This window comes from Bos grunniens, chromosome 16 (assembly GCF_055505025.1).
Source record: "Bos grunniens cultivar Pamir isolate PY7600 chromosome 16, Bosgru_T2T1.0, whole genome shotgun sequence".
Classification (NCBI taxonomy): Eukaryota; Metazoa; Chordata; class Mammalia; order Artiodactyla; family Bovidae; genus Bos; species Bos grunniens.
Window position 1 is genome coordinate 48,269,942 of NC_141180.1, and position 14,510 is coordinate 48,284,451.

The 14,510-nt window shown below is 40.4% G+C and overlaps 1 non-coding gene across 1 annotated transcript; it reads right to left on the minus strand.

Moving 5' to 3' along the window:
* Positions 1–1,450: 1,450 nt before the first annotated feature.
* Positions 1,451–1,557, minus strand: LOC147356770 (U6 spliceosomal RNA). Its single transcript, XR_015143886.1, has one exon. It is a non-coding gene; the product is annotated as a U6 spliceosomal RNA (small nuclear RNA).
* Positions 1,558–14,510: the final 12,953 nt, after the last annotated feature.

Here is a 14,510-nt window from a genome sequence, read left to right on the forward strand (position 1 = left end):
AACAACAAAATATTCATCAAAGGGGCCCCACTCTCAATTGAACTCTAATAACCTCTCAAGGCCCCAACCCCAAATACCATCACACTGGGGAATATGGTTTCTACATATACATTTTTCAGGTGGCACATTCATTCAGTCTGTACCATGCATAAAATGATTTTATGACTCAGGATACATTTTATTGCTTTGGGATTCTTCACAGACTTTTCCTATCTCTTGGTCTGATGGGACAATCAAACAATTAAAGCAAGTAAAAGTATCTTTTACATAAGCTTTGTATAACAGTAAATTGTCAGCATCATGTAAATAGAAAGCAGTTGGAGTGGCTGCCTGATCCTATTTCCCTAGTGGCTCTGAACAGGCTGTGATCCTATCCTCTGACTGATGGGCTGTGTCACTGTCATATCAATTTCAGTACCCAGTGGACCAGGAACCCCTGCTTCTGGGATCCCAAGACCTGTCCTAATGCTTGCCTTCCTGAGGCTTAGTGATTCTCATCCTTCCTTCAATGTCTAAACAATTACTATTTATTATTTTATTTTTGACTGCTCTGGGTCTTTGCTGCTGCCCATAGACTTTCTCTAGCTGTGGCAAGCAGGGGCTACTCTTTGCTGCAGTGGCTTCTCATTGTGGGGGCTTCTCTTGTTGTGGAACACAGGCTCTAGATGTGAGGGCATCAGTAGATGCGGCTCACGGGCTCAGTGGTTGTGGCACAAGGGTTTGGTTGCCCTGCAGCATGTGGGCTCTTATTTCCCTGACCAGGGATTGAACCCACGTCCCCTGTATTGGAAGGCAGATTCTTAGCCTCTGGACCACCAGGGAAGTCCCCCTCCCTTTCATTTTATATGAAATCCTACACTAATAGCCTTCCAAGAAATTAATACTTTCCATTAGGTTAATAGTAATCGTTTTTGTAACCTACAAGCAAAAGAACTATCCAACTTTTTGGTAGGGTCTTTTTTTAAATCACTTTATTGAGGTGTGATTGACATATATCTTGATCAATCTTTAAAAGTATATAATATGCCACAATATCCCATTTGTGATAGTCTTGCCAAAAATGTTTATATAAAATTTAATTATGAGGAAATGAAAAAATAATAGACTGTGAGACATATTATGAGACAATTAGTGTGGCCTCTTAGAGCAAATCATTATCATAAAAAGTCAACAAAATTCTGAGGGCTTCTGTTGTAGATTAGCAGAAACCAGAGACATAACAGCCAACTATGGTGTGTTAACTTTGGGTTTGGGTTTTGTTTGTTTGTTTTGACATTAAGTTTAAGCCAGCTTTTTACTCTCCTCTTTCACCCTCATCAAGAGGCTCTTTAGTTCCTCTTCACTTTCTACCATTAGAGTGATATTATCTGTATGTCTAAGGTTGTTGATATTTCTCCCAGAAATCTTCTTGATCCAGCTTGTGATTCAAGTCTTGATGTGGGGAAAGGTGCAAAATATGGAACACTTCATGAATTTGCATGTCATCCTTGCACAGGGACCAGGCTAATCTTCTCTGTTTTGTTCCAATTTTAGTATATGTGCTGCTAAAGCCAGCACTAACTTCAGGTTTTAAATTATTTACAAAAAAATCAGCTTTCAAAAACAATTCTGAGTCAATTTAGACTGTACATGAGTAAATACTATAGAATTTTTAGTGTCACTTATGTGAGACAATGTACTGAAGTTAATAGCATTAACCTGAAACAGACGCAGTTATTTCTCCAGAAAAGATGATTTATTCAAGATCAATGAGAGTTACATTTCTGGGTCTGCAGCCATGGGAAGCTGCATAAGTCACCCCATGACAAGGGAAGGAGAATGCTTTTATAGTGGGGAAAAGAAGTTGGGAGGGCTACAAATTGTCCATGGCTTTCATTGGCTGAGTCCTTGCCAGGAAAGAAGAGGAATTTTTCTTTTTCCTCTGCTAGGCTCTGCTACCCTAGAAGGGAGTGAGAGCTTCCCCTTCTAGTGCTTTGACTCTAATTGAGATTTTTTATTCATTCATTTTTTACAGTAGAAAATAATTTTATTTTTAGGAAACACATGCTGAAATGCTTAGTTGTGTCATGTCATCTACTTTCAAATGACTCACAAAAAAATTTATATGACTTCATAAATTATTTAAAAACTTCCCCAATTAGGTAAAAGGTATATAGATGCTAATTGTACTGTTCTTTCAACTTTATGAGTTTGCAGTTTTCTAAATAAAATCTCTGAAAAAGTGTACTATATGCAATTGTCCTAAGGACAGATTCATGAGTCAGCTTGAAACAGGTCTATACTGCCCTACATAATTATAACGAACCTTTACAAACTAACAAGCTGCTGCCGCAGGCATCATCTCCTATAAGCCTAATGGGAATGACCCTTATGTGGTAGGTTTGTTTTTTTAATCCAACTTTGCAGCAAAGGTGCAGAACTGACCAGCAGAGCTGCAGTTCTGGTCTGTGTTTGATTCTGATCCTCCTGGGCTTTCCTCACTCCCTGCGGCCAGTGCAGTAATAAGCACCTGGCAGGTTCTTCTTGAACATTCATGTAGGATTTACTAGAGAAAGAGAAAATTTTTAATTGTTAATTTAAAATTACAAGTATTGTGTTAAATAGTTCTCAAGTTTTTAGATTTTTTAGTAGATTTCATGACACCAGAAACTTGAGAATAACTTTTTTAATCAGGGAAGAAACTTTTTTCTTTCTTTTCTTCTTTTAAGCTTTCTTTAAATGGAATACACTTTAGTCACTACTTCCTCGTCCTCTCCCCAGCATTGGACTGGAAACAGATGGAGAAAGCAGGAATTGTGGCTCTTTAAAAGAGAGAGGTCTTTTAGCTCTGAGTGGGTCTCCCACATAAAGTTTCCTGGAAAACACTCTGTGATAGAAATTTGCCTAGCGGAGATTTGGGGATATGTTCCTGTAGAAATGGCTTCCCATGTGGCTCAGTGGTAAAGAATCCACCTGCCAAGGTAGGAGATGCAGGAGATACAGGTTCAATCCTTGGGTGGGGATGATCCCCTGGAGGAGGAAATGGCAACTCACTCCAGTATTCTTGCCTGGGAAATCCCATGGACAAAAGGAGCCGGTGGGCTATGGTCCATGCAGTCACAAACAGTTGGACCCAGTTGAGGACACATACACTTGTAGCAACAGGATCTGGCAAAAGGATCAGCTGAACTGCACTTGCATCAGAGGCCTCAGCCAATGCCATGGAGAGCTCCAAAGCTAGAATGGAATTTCAGAGACGTCCCAAATTGGAGCCAGGAGACTGGGCTTCTGTATACCCATGTTAACCAGCCGCTGGAGGTGGTCTGCCTCAGGAAACACTCTTTTCAGTCATGGGAAATTCTCAGGGAAGGACTGAATACTTTCAGTTGGGACTCCAGTAGGTGGAGTCTGGGTGGGCTGAAGAGCCCTTTTACAACCTGGGCCAGGATCCAGTCCAAGATTACAGAGTGCTTTTATTTGTCTTATCTCTTATAGGCTTTCAATCTGGAAGAGCGTCTTAGCTTTTTTTTTTTTTTATCTTCCTTTGTCATTTTTAAAGAGTTCAAGTGAGTTATTTTGTAGAAATATTTCAGCTTGTCCAAACTTTCCTTATGATTAGAATTCAGGTTATATTTTTTTGACTCATAATTTCTTTCCTCTCTAAGCAGGTCCAACACTCCCTGCAGATTACACTGTTACTTGGTCTAAGTTTTGTCTGATGGTCAGAAGAGGAAAAGTGGGTAGATTCTAAAGAGGGAAGATGGACTCTGCATGATCTTCAAGCAAGAGAGGAACAATAACCCTTTAAAGAGATGAGTAGTTCACTTCTGCAGGTCCAGAAATTCAGATAAGTCTGTTTTCAAGGTTCCCAAGTACCTATTCTTTCTCATCCCAAATCTTTGGTTGCCACTCCTTTCCAATCATGGCCTTGACATTTGCATGGCAAATTTGTTCACTATTCTCTGGAACTTCACTACACTTATGCCTACGTCCTGAGACTGATTCTCATCGGTTCCCACCTTCCTGCCACAACAAATGAGAGTCTTTCTATGCGCTACAAGGGGAGGTCCTCAATTTCACATTTTGCCTAAGTTAATGCTTAGTCATCCTCATACTTCTCTATCTTATTGCAAAACACAGTGGAACTCATCAAAACCATCTAATTCCATTGCTCTAATAATTACTTCTTTCTCCAGCTTTTCCAATGCCTGAGAAACTGCACATGCCCACGGATTCCTTCCTTTCATGTCCTCTAAGTGAAAGTCTCAACAGTTGCTCTGCTATAGAATGCCAGCGGCTCTCCCTGCTCCACCTGCCACCAGTGGTGATGTCCTCACCAATAGTCTTGGGTGACGCAATTCCAAAATTCAATTCAGAGTCTATTCCTCAGACAACTCACAGAACCAACTCTTTTAAGATTCACTGAGAAACAGACAACTCTAAGACAGAATTGTATGAAGGTGGTTTATTGGGAAACAGTCTCAGGAACTAATTCTGTAATAGAACAAAGTGAGCTGGGTTGGATAGAGGGAGAACTTGAGCTCAAACACAACAATTCAGTCTCAGCCAGTTGGTTCCAGAGAGTCCATGGAGCTGGGCTACTTGTAATCTGTGGATCTGGCATTAATATTTTTGGCAAAAGACTGTTGAATGGGATGTCCTTCTCTAGGCAATATTTCCCTACCTCAGGGATAAAGTGGTGGCAAAACCAGACCTGGAAAATGGCTTGTGTGCAGCCATGAAATTAAAAGATACTTACTCCTTGGAAGGAAAGTTATGACCAACCTAGATAGCATATTCAAAAGCAGAGACATTACTTTGCCAACAAAGGTTCGTCTAGTCAAGGCTGTGGCTTTTCCTGTGGTCATGTATGGATGTGAGAGTTGGACTGTGAAGAAGGCTGAGCGCCGAAGAATTGATGCTTTTGAACTGTGGTGTTGGAGAAGACTCTTGAGAGTCCCTTGGACTGCAAGGAGATCCAACCAGTCCATTCTGAAGGAGATCAGCCCTGGGATTTCTTTGGAAGGACTGATGCTAAAGCTGAAACTCCAGTACTTTGGCCACCTCATGAGAAGAGTTGACTCATTGGAAAAGACTCTGACGCTGGGAGGGATTGGGGGCAGGAGGAGAAGGGGATGACAGAGGATGAGTTGGCTGGATGGCATCACTGACTTGATGGACGTGAGTCTGGGTGAACTCTGGGAGTTGGTGATGGACAGGGAGGCCTGGCGTGCTGCGATTCATGGGGTCGCAAAGAGTCGGACACGACTGAGCGACTGAACTGAACTGAACTGAACCCAGTCTTTGGGGGACTCTTCTGTTTAAGGGCTCTCGGGTTCTCTGAATGGTAACAAAGAGAGGCTTCACCTTCACATCACCGGAAGCATTGCCGCCAAACAACAGAAGTAGCTCGTCCTTTGCCACTTTATAGGCTGGCATCAACTTTTCCTCCTTACTGATGTAACTTTGGTCTGGCATCCTCTTCCATTACAGTCATGTCTTATCCACATAAAAAACCTGTTTGTCTGGGGTAAGAAATGGCTTTCCACTCCAGTTTTCTTGTCTGGAAAATCCAATAGACAGAGGAGTCTGGGAGGCAGCAGTCCAGGGTGTTGCGAAGAGTCATTCAGGACTGAGCAACTGAGCACACACACACTCACAGGCCGTTCAGTGGTGAAGATACTAGGCTTCCACTAGACGGAGCACGGGTTCGATCCCTGGTTAGGGAACTAAGACTGTGCATGTTGCACAGTGCAGCCAAAAAATAGAGAGAAAAAAGAAAAAAAGCAAGCACGGAAGTTTTTGTAGTCCTGTCACATGCAAATGCAGATTTGTAGTGACTTTTGGACCTAAATTACAGGGACATTTGAGAATTTTCCAGTGTCTTTCAGTGACAGAGCTAAGAACCCAGGTGGTAGGAAGTCTGTGGATCTTGATGGATTTTCTAAGAAAATGGAATCAATAGCAATAAATGTGAGGGAAGGAAGGCTTTAAAGAGGAAATTAATGCTTCATTCCTTGCATGGTTTCAAATAAGTATCCCCATTTTGTGCATCTGTGTCTGATCAGGAGAACAGTTGGCTCAGAACTGTTTCATACCCTTTTGTGATATCTTTGACACAGGTGGTCATACCTCACCCCTAGTTGTTCTTCATACGTGTAGTCTGTGTTCATGTCACCAGTTGCTGGGGAAAAAGGTGATGTTATTGTTTTGGAGTCACTGATTCCAATCTTGACTCGTTGGCTGCACAGCATCAGAGAAGCCCATGAACCTCTCTGTGCCTTAGTTTCTTATCTCATTGAAGAGCTTGTTGCCTGACCCAGGGACTACCTCAAGGGCATTAGTGAGGGCACGTGAGATTAGGAAGGCTGGAGAACCCTGAGGACCAAATTTCTCAATGCCAACAATTTGCTGGAGTCAGTTGGGACATTTTTAAACAACGTTGGTGTCCACACCTTCCTCCTCCCCCACCGCGGGCCCATTAAGTTAGAACCTCAGGCATCAGCATGCTTTGAGATGCCGTGAACCACTGCTTGAAAAGGAAGGACAGATACTTTACTACCTTGGAAGAATCCAATAAGGTTTAGGAATTTTTAAAAAATTCCTTTTGGAAGGCCAGGCATTTCTTTAAGGATGACCAGATACTGACGAGATACAATGAATTCTGTCCAAACAAGTTCTCTTTCTGCTCCACACTACACGCTTTGGAAACTCAGCTGTGCTCTCATCTACTTAAATATTTTGTGAAGCCTTGTTGTCAAATGTAACAGACATGAATTTATAAATCTGCTAAACAAGCATTAAGGTTATGAATGAATTATTGAGAGGAAAGCGCCTTCCATCTCACTAGACTCCTGTGATGATCATAAACTCCATATCCCCAGGAAAAGAAAACCTGCTAGATAAGTACATGCCTTTATCAATAATTTCTCAAAGCATTTCAGGAAATTCCCAGGCAGCTACAATATTGGCACATATATGACATATATGATAAACTGCCATATATGGTAAACCCACAGCTAACATATACTCAATTGTGAAAAGCTGAAAGCTTTTCCTCTAAGATCAAGAATAAGATAAGAATGCCCACTCCTGCCACTTTTATTCAAAGTATTAGTATTTTATTCATAGCATTAGTTGTCCTGGCTATAACAGTTAGACAACACAAAGAATGAAATGTATCCACATTGGGGAAAAGAAGTAAAACTGTCATTATTTGCAGATGGCATAATAATATATATAGAAATAATGATTATATATATATAATATACAAAACTATTAGAACTAATCAATGCATTCAGTAAAGCTGCAGGATACAATACAAAAAAATTTGTTGCTTTTCCGTACACCAATAATGAACTGTCAGAAAGAGAAAGCAAGAAGACAAACATTTTAAATTGCATCAAAAAGAATAAAATACCTAGGAATAAACAACCAAGGAGGTAAAAGACCTATACTCTGAAAAACTATAAAATATTCATGAAAGAATTTGAGAATGATATAAAGAAATAGAAAGATATCTCATGTTCTTGGATTGGAAGAATGAATATTGTTAAAATGTCCATACCACACAAAACAATCTATAGATTTAACCCAGTTCCTATCAAAATACCAATGGTATTTTTCACAGACCTAAAGCAAACAATCCTAAAATTTGGGTGGGATCACAAAAGACCATGAATAGTCAAAATAATTTTGAAAAAGAAGAAAAAAACCTGGAGGTATTACACTCCATGATTTCAAACTATGGAAAGCTATGGTAATCAAAACCATATGGTACTGGATAAAATTACAGACACAGAGATCAATGGAACAAAATAGCTTAAAAATAAACTCATCAACATCACTAATCATCAGGAAAACGCAGATCAAAGCCATAATCAGATACCAATTTATAGCTCGCAAAATGACTACAGGCATACCTCAGAGATATTGTAGGTTTAGTCTTAATCTACAGCAAAGAAGGCAAGAATACACATGGGGAAGAGATAGTATCTTCAAAAAAAATGGTGCCAGGAAAAGTGGACAGCTACATACGATAAAATAAACCTAGGCCATGTTCTTATACCATATTCAAAGATTGAAATGGATTATATACTTAAATGTAAGGTCTGAAACCATAGAACTCCTAGAAGAAAACATAGTAGCATGCTCTTTGATATCCGTCTTAGCAATATTTTTCTGGATCCTCAGGCAAGGGCAACAAAAGCAAAAATACACAAATGAGAGTAAGTTAAACCAAAAAGTTTTTGCACAATGAAAGAAACTGTCAACAAAATGTAAAGGCAGCCTACTGAATGGGAGAAGTTACTTGCAAATAGTATGTTAGGTAAGAGGTTAATAGCCAAATATACATAAAAAATTTGTATAACACATTAGCTGAAAAACTAACAAACTGATTAGAAAATGGACAGAGAACTTGAAGAAATATTTTCCCAAAGAAGACATACAGAGGGCCAATTAAATGTCTGCTTTGATACCTTCAGTAGTAGCAGGATGGAGCCTAATCTAGCCTTGGACCAAGCAGAGCTAGACTCATTTGTTCCAGGGGCCAACCCCTACTTCCTCAATTTTAGCTTGCAAAGGGTAGTGCTTGCAGTACAGCACCTCTCAGATCTTTGACCTTATGCTGTCTCTGGAATAACCTTTACAGAAAATTCTAGTGATTAAATAGTCCAGGTTACTTGCCACATGGTTTTCCTTTCCACACCAATTTTTATCCTTTCTTTCGTGTACAGGGAGACCAAAGGATCTCTATTTTTAATAAGTCCAAGACTTGAAAGGCATTACCTACCAAAAGTTTCTAAGTCACAGTGCATCACAATACCCTTTCAATGATGTAAAAAAGATCAAGTCCTATAACTCTGCAGTGAGCCTTGGCAGTACTTGGAGACAGCTAAAATAACTGCTGTCCTTAGAGGACTGCTTTTAAGAACAAGGAGGTCTCTACCCACTTCAGTCTAAGCAGGTAACACCAGTTACTGCCCAAACCTCTCTCTTCTCACTTAGTGGTTGCATTACTGAATTGCTGATTGCATTTTGAATGCTCTAGGGACAAGAGCTCACAATATAAAGAAACTTTGTGGCAAACCATTTTGTAGAGTGAAGAATTCTTTTGGAAACTGAATATTCATATCTCAATTTTGAATTATTTGAAGAGCTTTTTCTAGATCAACATTTTTTCCTTAGAAATGGGATATACCTATGTTAAGGCAACTGGCTGTTTATGATACAAGAAGAATAAAGTTTAAAACGTATTAACTAGATTGCCAGATTATGGAGTGGGCTGACTGACTGACTGATTCTGTATGCAGTGAGCATTTCCTTGGATGGGGAACACTTTGCAAGACAGTGAGGTAGGAGGACAAGGAGAGGGAAGATAAAGACCATCAAAACAACATGGTTCTGGGATTTCCCTGGTGGTTCAGTGTCTAAGACTCCACAGTCCCAACACAGGGGGCCCAGGTTCGATCCCTGGTCAGGGAACTAGATCCTGCATGCCGCAACTAAGACCCAGCACAATCAAATTTATTAATTGAAAAAATAAACATGGTTCAACATCCAGGAGCTTACATAACTTTAGCTGAGAGGCAAGACATTGTATGAAACTAGTATCTTACTCGTTGAAGAATCTCTAGAGCCTTATTCAAGACCAGGCACAAAACTGCCACTCGTTAAACATTTTCTTAAATGATGAATAAATGAGTTCAGAAATCAATGAACCAATAAGAACCAAAGTGCATCATAGAATTAATCAGGGGCTCTGGGAATTCAGGGGCAGACAAGAGACCCCTGGGAACTCAGAGTCCTAGTAAGAGATTGTAAAGGACCTGAAGAAGGCCCTGAAGGGTGGGTGGAATTTAGATTAGAAAAGGAGGAAGGAAGCAACATTCAGGCAGCAAAATTCATGGTAGGGTTTTGGGGGTTGGATGCAGGAATGTGGAAGGGCAAGAGAGCAAGTGGGTAAACAACCTTCTTGAACTGGGAACCCTGGCTTCCTGAGGAAACAGAAGCAAGTAACTCAGTTACTCAAAACCATTTTCTAAATGACCTCTTATGACATACATGCTGAAAAGCAGCAGAGAGCAATTGCCTTGGCCACAGAGTAACTCTGCAGTCAGCGAGGCTACTGTCGTGCTCCTAGCAAGGGCGAGGCATAGGAATTCTGAGAAAGCCGGCCGCCCCACATGCCTTCTGTGCGCTGGCAGATTACGAGGACCTGGCTTGCTCCAGGGGCCCAACTTCCCCTGGTATAGAGTACAGACGCCACACCTTCAAGGAAAGGGGACACCCAGGACTCTGGTGTTACGCACTGCATTTTGAAAGTAAATTGTTGCCATGTGTGTGCCAGATTATATGCCACTCCCTTCTATTTCCAGAAATTACCAGATAAACAACATCAGAGTCTGGGGACCCCACTAATATTCTGCCTCTGCCCTTCTTTGGACAGATGAATTAAATGATAATTTGCTGTGCTCTGCTGTGCTTAATCACATCTGACTTTTTGCAACCCCCATGGACTGCAGCCCACTAGGCTCCTCTGTCCATAGAATTCCCCAGACAAGAATACTGGAGTGGGTTGCCATGCCTCTTTCAGGGGATCTTCCCAACCTCAGGGATCGAACCCAGGTCTTCCACATTGCAGGCGGATTCTTACGCACAGGGAAGCCCAAGAATACTAGAGTGGGTAGCCTATCCCTTCTCCAGAGGATCTTCCTGACCCAGGAATCAAACCAGGGTCTCCTGCATTGCAGATGGTTCTTTACCAGCTGTCCTACCAGGGAAGCCTGATAACTTGCTAGTTATCATGTATTAATGCTTAAGGTCCACAAGCTGATTAACTTACTAGGTAATTGCTGCTGGATCCGTTTAACATTGTAAACCTTTGATTTAACAAATCTTATTTTTAACTCTTTCCTACCATAAAAGTTGGTGTCAGTTTTTACAAACTTTTTCTCAGTCTCAGAAAGCGCATCTCCAAGAGGAGAGCTTCTCGAATGTTTCCTATCAGGGAAAATGTCCTGAAGGAAATGTGACTTATCCATTCTTAGAGTCTTTAGAATTCTGAAAGAGGGGAGGAGGGATGCAGCCCCTCAACTACCTGAAAGCTAACGTCAGAGGATTCTATTTCAGCAGTTACTGAGCTTCAATTTTACATTGCCTTGTGTGACTCTGATTCATATCTGACTTCATCTCCTCTAACACATAACAGGAGAACAAGACCACATACTTTTGGCTAAATGCTTTTTGCCAGTACCTGGTACAATGCCATGGGAAGGTAGTTGATCATTAAATGTTTGCTGAGTAAATCAATGAATCAGTAGCCCTAGAGGAGAAGGCAGACAGGCTTTGGAATCAGGCAGATCTGGATTTTTGTTGTTTACTGGCTGTGCTTAGTATGTGTGTGTGTGTTTAGTCACTCAGTCACGTCTGGCTCTTTGAGACCCCAGGAACTGTAGCCTTTGTCCATAGGTTTTCCCTGGCAAGAATATTGAAGTGGGTTGTCATTTCCTTCTCTAGGGGATCTTTCTGACCCAGGGATCAAACCTGCATCTCCTGCATTACAAGTGGATTTTTACCCACTGAGCTACTGGGGACTACATGACCTTACACATGTAATTTAACATCTTCTACAAACTCAGGATACCGATAAACAGCTCTCACTACTCCTATGAAGATTGAGTGAAATAACACATGTGAAATGTCTAGTTGATAATAGATGTGAGCTGAGGACTAGTGTTTTTCCATCCCCTTTCTACCAAAGCGTGATTGCTCTTTTTCAAAATTACTTCAGCTATTTTATTAACATTTCCCTTGCATTTCCAAATAAACTTTAGAAAAAACTTTTGTCTATATCTATTACCAAAAATATTGCTGGGAAGTCCAACCAAAGAAATCAAATCAATTTGGAGAGAATTGTCATCTTTACAACGTTGAGTCTTCCAATCCAGGAACACAGTGCCTCTTAGGTCTTTGATTTCTTTCATTAGTACTTTGTACTTTTCAGCATATAGAACCTGAACATGTCTTGTTGGGAGAAGGCAATGGCACCCCACTCCAGTACTCTTGCCTGGAAAATCCCATGGACGGAGGAGCCTGGTAGGCTGCAGTCCATGGGGTTGCTAGGAGTCAGACACGACTGAGCGACTTCACTTTCACTTTTCACTTTCATGCATTGGAGAAGGAAATGGCAACCCATTCCAGTGTTCTTGCCTGGAGAATCCCAGGGACGGGGGAGCCTGGTGGGCTGCCGTCTATGGGGTCGCACAGAGTTGGACACGACTGAAGTGACTTAGCAGTAGCAGTTAGCATGTCTTGTTAGATTTATACATAGTATTTTTTTCTTTGTTTCTTTCTTTTTTTGTGTGCTATTGTAAATAGTTGTGTTATAAATTCTGTTTGTTTTTTTACTTAAAGTATATTTATTTTTTATGTGTTGACTTTGTATCTTAAGATCTTATTAAAAACAGCTATTAGTTTAAGACTTTATTTGTAGATTCCTTGAGATTTTCTACAGAGACAATTATGTCACTTGCAAATAAGGACAGTTTTCTTTCCTTCCAATCTGCATGCCTTTTATTTCATTTTCTTGCATCTTGCCCCTTGCCCTAAGACTTCCAGCAGCATGTTGAGTAGAGAGGTAAGAGTAACATCCTGTTTTGTTCTTGATTTTAAGAAGAAATCAACCTTTCACCATTAAGTATGATGTTAGCTGTAGGTTTTTATGGATGTTTCTTATCAGGCTGAGAAAGTTCCTTCATTACTTGCTAAGAAATATTACCATAAGTGGGCAGAATTTATCAGATGTTTGACTGCTATTATATTTTATAAAATTCTGGTTTGATCCATAATATACAATACCAGAAAGTTGCCAGAATAAATCCTGAAGTCAGCATTTTGAATATGTTGAATATTAACTTTGAGGAAGCTTGTTGGAATGTGCATCTCATATACATTTACCTTCGTTCACCTCCTGAACATCAGCATGATAAAAAATTCTATTATTAAATTTTAATTCTTAGGCCCTAGGGGTCTATCCATAGTGATTTAGGTGCCAAAATTAATTATTGAAAGTGACTCCAATCCTCCTAAGAAAGAGCCATGAAGATGCCCAAACCTTGACTCACTTCTAGGAATGTATCCTAAGAAATTAATTCAACTGCATCAAACATATAAAAGCTCAGCATGACCAAAATGTCCAACATTAGGGAGCTGGGTTTCATAAATTATAGCACATTCAGTTGTTCAAAGAATATTTGTTAAATGTCTACCAAGTGTCAGTTATCATCTTTGGTCCTAGAGATACAGCTGTGAACACAACATTCAAAGCTCTCTTTCCAATGGGGAAGACAGACATAAACAGGATACCTAAGTAAACATACAGTATGGCAGATGGTGATGAGTATTTTGGAGAAAAATCAAGCATAGAACATGGATGAGGAGTCCAGGGAGTGAAGAGGATACTGTTTTAAATAGAGTAATAGGTGAGCTAAACAACACAAAAGAACATTAAATATTAGAATTAAGAATATTCTGTAGCAGTGTAGAAAATTTTAATATATTGTATTAATTTTAGCATAATATGTTGTTAAATGAAAACCAAAAAAATATGAAACAGAATGCCTGCTGTGTTTTCAAGTTTTTAAGTATATATGCTGTTTATGTTGTTGTTCAGTCGCTAAGTCACGCCCAACTTTTTTGCAGCCCCATGGACTGCAGCATGCCAGGCTTCCCTGTCCTTCACTATCTCCCGGAGTTTGCTCAAATTCATGTCCATTCAGTCAATGATGCCATCTAATCATCTCATCCTCTGTCACCCCTTTCTCCTCCTGCCTTCAATCTTTCCAGTGAGTCATCTCTTCGAATCAGGTGGCCAAAGTACTGGAGCTTCAGCTTCAGCATCAGTCTCTTCAAAGAATATTCAGGGTTGAGTTCCTTTAGGATTGACTGGTTGGATCTCCTTGCTGTCCAAGGGACTCTCAAGAGTCTTTTCCAGCACCACAGTTCAAAAGCATCAATTCTTTGGCACTCAGCCTTCTTTATGATCCAACTCTCACATTCATAGATGACTACTGGAAAAACCATAGCTCTAACTATGGTTTTAGCTTAACCTTTGTTGGCGAAGTGATGTCTCTGCTTTTTAATACACTGTCTAGGTTTGTCATGGCTTTCCTTCCAAGGAGCAAACATTTTAAAATTTTGTGGCTGCAGTCAGCATCCACAGTGATTTTGGAGCCCAAGAAAACAATATTCACATTTGTTGTTGGTCAGTCACTAAGTCGTATCTGACTCTTTTGTGATCCCATGGATTGTAGCCCACCAGGCTCCTCTGTCCATAGAGTTTTCCAGGCAAAAATCCTGGAATGGGTTGCCATTTCCTCCTCCAGGCGATCTTCCCAATGCAAGGATACAGCCTGCGTCTCCTGCTTGCAGGGACACTCTTTACCACTGAGCCACCTGGGAAGCCCCACATATACACATATAAATGTAGATGTATGTGCATACATGAAATTTAAAAATTTAAAATAGTT